Here is a 7,379-nt window from a genome sequence, read left to right on the forward strand (position 1 = left end):
GCTGTAAGAAAACATATTGTGTTAATATGATAAATACTTTAGTAATTAAGTTTTGCAATTACATCATTAATTGAAGATTCAATGAAAATTTTAGATGCATATAACTAAGTTAAATAACAAAAATATTTCACAAATCAATTAACAGCATATTAAAAATATGTAAATCGTAATACAATATTTTTAAGAAAATGTTAAACATCTAAATTTTTTGTTACTATTCCTCTATAACTCGAATATTTGTAAAAATGTTACATATACATATGTTTTAAAATTACTTAAGAATCCAGTTAACCGTATACCAATATAGGGACTCTTTTATAAAAACGTATTTAATATTACTTAATTAAAAAAATACCAGTTAATTAAATAAATTACTTCTCTACTGCACAGATTATTAAATTTGTCCGAATATGTACATATGTATATGTAAAACCCACTAACTAAATAGAAAAAGGCTTAGTAATCGAAATTTTTCCTGCAAATTAAATTGTTTATAAATACATATTTACAAAATTTTTTTTGTTTGTATTAGTAATTGAACAAGCATTGAACAATTTGAAACAATTGAACAAGTCCAAAGATATCAATTAATTAATTGCTCTTCCTTAACTTAAACACTATTTTCTACTTAACTGTCCATGTTTCTTCCAACTACCTTTATCTACCTAATAGGTATGTGTGTACTTAGTACAATAAAAAAACAACAAATACTTATATAAGTACATACATATTATTATCTGATATCTGATATGCTCTATTTAGTGCTTCCTTTCAATATCGCTCCACCTTACTTTCAAACATAAAATGCTTTTAATTATCCGCTGCGCATTACAAAAAGACTGATCTGTTTTAAATATTATTATTGTTTCCTGTTCCTTTCATCTAATATCTCTAGTGGCACACTTCTTCCCAGACGTAAATTTAATTGAGTTCCACTCGGGCAGTGTATTGATCTTTCTAGCTAATATGCAGCCATTATAAATAGTTTCATTACAATGTACTACGCAGTTTTGAAAATTTAATCACGAGGAGATTATTATATTTAATTCCCGACTTTTCAACAAAATCGCGTTTGAGAGAATTATGGACGTTGGGCTACTAAAGTTCAAGGGATGGTTAAGACATCTAGCACTTGAATGCAACACACTGACAAAGTTATAACTAGTTTACTTCTGAAGTTCTCTACCAGTGATGCCCTTTTTCAATTCTCCAGGGAACAACAATGGCTGGGTAATAATGTAGTTAGAACTGCTTCTTGTACAATCTACAATCTACATACTTTAATTTAAAGACGAGCAATTTTCATAGATCTGATGTCAAACTCCTCCTACAAAAGTGGATAACCGATCGCAAGTGTTGTTAATAATCTTCTAATCTGCATATACTCGTATCTACTGCATTTCTATAAAACTTATTCCAAGGAACATCCGCTGGTTGAATTTTAGATAATCGATTATGTATGTCCAGGAAGGATCGCGTGAAGATTTTGTACTAGGCTTTAAAATTGTGGTTTATACCGACATACATACATGCAGTATAAAATGCTAGTGTAATATATAAACCGTATGTCTGTCAGGGCTATTATACACATTAGACAAGTGTTCATACAAAGTCTGCAGTTGCATTTTGCCCACCACTTTAGTAATGAAGTATGTAGTGCTGCTCGCATCAGGTTAAAGAATCAGTTATTTCCCAGTGAGAGCATGAATAGTGATATTTTATTAATGACTTGAACTTTTTAATTTCATTTGTTCGATATTTTCAATTTTTTAAAGTAGCCCCATGAATATCCTTAATATAAAATTCTTGGAAAATGCAAAGTTGCCAAAGTGATGGAAATATTATTAATTTCTTCTTTTTCAAAAAGAGATAGGCCCAAAAATAAAAGTTAACATTATTTCTACTACTAATTACTACATTGTATATGTACATATATACATATAAACTACGACTACTATTTATTGTACTATTTTTATGAATGCAATGCAATGATGAAGTGCATTTTATTGCAACTATGTAATTGTAAGCGATCTTTTAATGAATATGAATATGTCACAAAAAAAGACAAGAAAAATAAAAATAAATTGCTGATATTTATAAATATTAGTTATATATGTATATAGACGTGCATATGTACATACATACATACTATATAATAAGCCTCTAGTACAGTCGGTAGCAAATAATCCATTTTAGTAGGGCTAGGCCAATGTATTATAGAGCCTCGCGAAGGGTGATGAACGGCATTGCTCATAATCTGGAAGGTCTGTTAAATTCACTAGTTCCTCGCAGGTGCGTCGTTTTGAACATTCGTTGCGTTGCCTAGATAACAGCCGTATTATTTATTACCAGGGGCCGAGAACGAGTTTTGGTTTTGGTTTCGTTCAGGCAAGAATGTTTCCGAAAAAGAACCAAACGGGAAAAAAAGTATTAAGAAGAATTTTAACGGGAACAAATTGAGAACAGAAGACTCGGTAATGTTTCCGTAAACAACAAACAGAAGACTCGGGGGAACGTTCTCAAGAAGAACAGAATGAAGACGAAACATTCAGGAACGTTTTCAATTAGAACAAAATTAAAACTAAAGCATCTAGAACGCTTTCAAGGGGGATCAGATAAGAACAAAGCAAGAACAAAAGTTTTGAGAACTTAACGTTAAAAATGAGAGGGAAGTCTGCGTGTAGCCCATGAACCAACTAAACAGATCACCCAGCACGGCAACCGTGTATTTGTAATTGCATTTGAGAAAAAAATAAATAATCGATGACGTCATTTCTGAATAGGTTATTTCATTCACACACATGGTTTCGTTTCTTTTCATTCACATGGCGGCGAAAAAATGACGTCATTGCAAAAAAAATACTTTTTTCTCGCACGCCGTCCTGGGTGATCTTATTCGTTCGTTTATGCGTGTAGCCGTTGAAACCCAATGCCGGCGAATGGCGAATTTTTCGCCGCGAATGTTCGCTGTAAAAATTAAAACACACTCGTGTATATGCGAACGCACACAACCAAAGCAAACGGCGAAGTTTGCTCGATGACTTTTCGCGACGATTGATTGATTTCTATCGCCGCTGTCAGCGGCAACCGCGAAAAAATACAATGGTGACCATACCTTAATAGTTCTTGTAATTTTTATTAAAAAATAAAATAATACACATTATATTTTTCTTTCAGAGACTAATTTCGTAAAGCGTAAGTTAAATAATAAGATAGTTATATTTTACTACTGTTTCTATATTTTGCTGCTCCCTATTCGTTGTAAAAGCTTATTTCGTGAAATATGATCACCTTATCAGTTGACAGCTTTCTGAATTGAATACCGCTCTATATGTGTTTCCATTAAGCGAATTAGCTGGGCGAAAGTTGGACGTCGACATCGCTTTGTTGGGCGAAATTCGCCGTTCGCTGGCATTGTGTTTCAGCAGTTAGAATGAAAACTCGTTTACCTAGAGGAAAGCTGGATCATTTCAGCTTCAAAATAGTTTATTATTCGGGTGATATTTTCATCTATGGAAAAAAATTTTCATTTTCTATGCAAGAGAAGTTCGTCTCTTAAGTCTTTCGTTGACTTAATTTGCATAATTAAACCGGCACACAACAAGAAAGAGATCTATGCATTTAACCAGACCCACCTACCGACATGTATTTCGACCCGCTGAATCAGAACCTGAGGTCCATTTGACTCGTAAACCCTCAAAATTTCGAGTAAATTGTGAATTGTGTGTGGGTTTGGTTAAAAGCGCACACCTCTTTTTGTTTTGTGTGCTGGGGTTTTTTTCGGATCTTTTTTTATTTATTTTAGTATTTCAATATTTAAAACTAACACAGCGCTATGGAAAAAATTCGGTTCTCGCTTCGATCCTTCGCAGATAGTTCAAAGAAGATTTGTTCCCGTTTCGTTCTCTGTCAGAACGTCCCTGAGACTTCAATTCCCCAAATGGTTTTTCGAGAGAAAGTTTCTTAGACTTTTGTTTTCGTTCGCACTTTGCCAAATCAATCCTGAGTCTTTTATTCCTATTCTGAGCCCGAATCGAACGTAACTCGTATCGAAATTTGATTTTGATATCACCGCATTCGATAGCGAGTGCGCTTCGCCAATTTAAATTGCATTGGTTTGAAAACAGTGGCCATTTTATTCCACTCGATTCGTAACGAGTGATCACTCGATAAAGAATGTTGCGTTCGGGCCCTGTATTATTCGCATTTCCTGCACTTTGGGAACGTTCCCCGGGTTTTCCTCTTATATAACTACCGTTGAGAACGTTCTCGACAGTTTTGTTTTCAATATACCTTTGGTTCTCGCACCCTGATTATACAATTTCTAGAGAGAAAGCGAATGCATGGTAATCTAGTAGGTGTAAATTGATTACTGTTAATGACATCCCCATATTAAATCTAGTAGGTGTAAATTTATTACTGTTAATGGCATCCCAATATTAAATTTATGAGTTAATTGCATTGCTGGTAATCTGGCGGGTAGGCAGTGGTGATTGCCGATGGCGAGTGAATTCACTAGTGCGCGGTACTAGAGGAAAGTATTTAATATACGAATAAGTAGGTATGCATGTATATAAACAAGTATGTATGCATGTACATATGTATGTTTGTTTGAATCACATGTGTGTTTATTAAACTAATGCAAAAAGAAAAAAATCACAAGAAAATAAACCAAAACATTTTCACTGTGCAAGTCTTAAAGTTAAACCTTAATTTTTAATAAACAACCATATACATATACACATATATATATATATATATATATTGTATACATGCTAAAAAATATATATGAATAAAAACTAAAAATAAAATATCTTTACTATTCGTATTTTAAGCGGTTAAGTAAAGTTATGACTTCAATTTAAACTCAAGTGACAGCAGCTATAAATATACATACATACATGCATATGCCTAGATAATATAGTTAATGCAAATGTTTATAAATATACATAAAAAATATGAAGAGAAAAAAAAACTATATCTTCTCGTTGGCATTTGTCGTATAGCCTTTTTCGCGCCACATATGTATGTAAATACATAGCTCCTACTCGCATACTCGTACATCCACAATGGCATTCACGTCAAAATCTTTAACTGAACGGTATTAAAAATTAAGCAATTCAATCTAAATTCTATCTCAAATCTAAAACTAGTTTCGCATTTTTAAAAACTATCACATTTCCTTAGCTATAAATAAAACAGCGTGAATATCACTCTTATATAAAACTTATTCACCTCAAGCAGTTAATAGAACCAACGAACGATATAGACCGAACAAATGCAGCTCAAAAACAAAAACAAAAAATAATAACTACTAAAAATAGTTACCAAATTGTAGAACAGCTGTGGACGGCTAGGTATTAGATAATTTCAAGAATTTTTCTTGTTTATATTTTTTTTGTTGTCCTACCTCTTCTCCTTTATGTTCTCTGTTATGCACACTACATAGATCTATTTACGCTGATGGATCAATCATTTCGAGGTGGTAGAAATGAGAACGGGTCGGGCTTTGGCAGCGGCCCGGCGGGCTCGGTTCGAATATCTTGAAAAGGGCGAATAAATCAGCGGATAATATTATGGCAAATTATTGGGAGATTTATCCACAATTCTCCGGATTGAGCCCCAAGCGATTATTTCTGCTTACTAAATTTAAAGAAATGGCTCGGGGTAGGGACTTATTTTTAAGCTTTCGTTAATGATTAGCTGATAGTTAAGCGACGATCAGTGCTTCTGAATCATGGTACGATCTAAAGTGTCTCTCTATCGATCGACAGGGACTACTTTTAAATCAAGTTGAGTGGGGCCCCAAGACATAGCGGCATAGCAGAAAATTAGATGGCTGTTTAATAATTAGGATAGTCAGGATAGCCTTTAGATCACCTCTCTGGACAGCGAGGGCAAAAGAAGTTAACTGCGGCTCAACGAGCAATTGATGGAAACCCTGATATGTAAAGTGGCGCAAAGTCTCGATTCCTTATGTCGCCAGGGACCTCTGTTTCCGCAGCTCCTTAGAGGACGATTAAGGTTAAACACCTCGTTTCGTATTTCATCAGCACTGCCTGGAAGCTATCTGAAGTGGATGTCTGCTGCTTGCGGAACTTAATTTTGAGCACTCAGCGATTTTCCTTGCTTACTTTATTACCAGCAGATAATTATATACATAGCTCTTGTATAAAGCCAGAACACTCGAGTGATTGCTAGAGCTGTTCACTTGGCAACCTGTTTTATGAGAAATAGGCCGAACTTAACTTATTGTCGGTACGATTTTTTAAACGCGGATAGGGTAAAAGCTCTCCCTGCCCATTACTGATGTATGTATGTATATATTAGAAAAAATTGTCTTCTAACTTTTATAAAAAAAGCTCCGCAGAACGTTCCGAGGATATACATACAAATACTTAATAGTTAATTGTTTTTAGATTCAGGTAGTTTTTAGTTCTTAAAGCTCAGTTAGTCTAGACTTAACTTAATATTTTGTGCAACCTGTTCTATGAGAAATAGGTCGAACTTAACTTATCGTAAGAAACTTAAGAGGTGTAGATTTTAAATTCTTAAGTACGACCTTACGGATACTTAGAGCGGTGAGAGAATTAAGCATGCCTGATTTACGCATTATAGACGGCGAACTGTTAAACAGCTGAAACCGAAGATACAAAAATAAAAATAAATATCGTTTCTGGCCTAAGTTGGCACATTGAGCAATCAGTGACAAATTATTATGGCAAGCTAAGTTAAGTCTAGACTAACTAAGTTTCCAGAATGAAATCGTTTAATTTAAGGTATGGTGAGGGGTTATTGGTTATAAATGTAATTTATTTTGAGTCAATACAACTAATGCTGAATTTCCACTTGGCATTAAATGGCAAAAATTGTATTGACAAAGTTGGGCATAGAAAAAATTCTTGTCATTACATTAAATTCATTTCCACATGGCATTTTCAAATACCTCCAATTTTTTGTCATTTCAATTTCTTTATTATAAACTAAACGAATATTATTTCCTTTTTTAATAAAAAATTTTTCCCACAAAATCAATCTCATACTAAACAAAAAAAAAAATTGTAATTCGAAACCGTGCGCTTGAAAAGCAATGGAAAATTTTGTTTTTGTAAAATGGAAATTTTCTTAAAGTATGCACATAGTACATATTCTAAGGTCAAAGCAGCTAGGCAAACTGAATTATACAGTTCCGATTATACACTTGCACTCCACAAAAATGCTAAATTGTGTATCCGCATTGAAAAGTACGTATGAAAAAATATTTTAATTCCAATGTCTTGTTAAACTTTGAACCATTTGTAAATTTAGTTCCACTTAAATTACTTGTAAACACAATTAAATAACCTCAATAAGTAAAAACTAAATAAATCTAAAAAAAA

General features: G+C 33.4%; 1 long non-coding RNA gene across 1 annotated transcript; it reads left to right on the forward strand.

Moving 5' to 3' along the window:
- The first annotated feature begins 209 nt into the window (after window positions 1–209).
- On the forward strand, window positions 210–6,634 carry LOC118743006. Its single transcript, XR_004993414.1, has 2 exons — window positions 210–4,358; window positions 4,406–6,634. It is a non-coding gene; the product is annotated as an uncharacterized LOC118743006 (long non-coding RNA).
- Window positions 6,635–7,379: the final 745 nt, after the last annotated feature.

Source organism: Rhagoletis pomonella, unplaced genomic scaffold, assembly GCF_013731165.1.
Source record: "Rhagoletis pomonella isolate Grant_MI unplaced genomic scaffold, Rhpom_1.0 Rhpom_scaffold_00007, whole genome shotgun sequence".
Classification (NCBI taxonomy): domain Eukaryota; kingdom Metazoa; phylum Arthropoda; class Insecta; order Diptera; family Tephritidae; genus Rhagoletis; species Rhagoletis pomonella.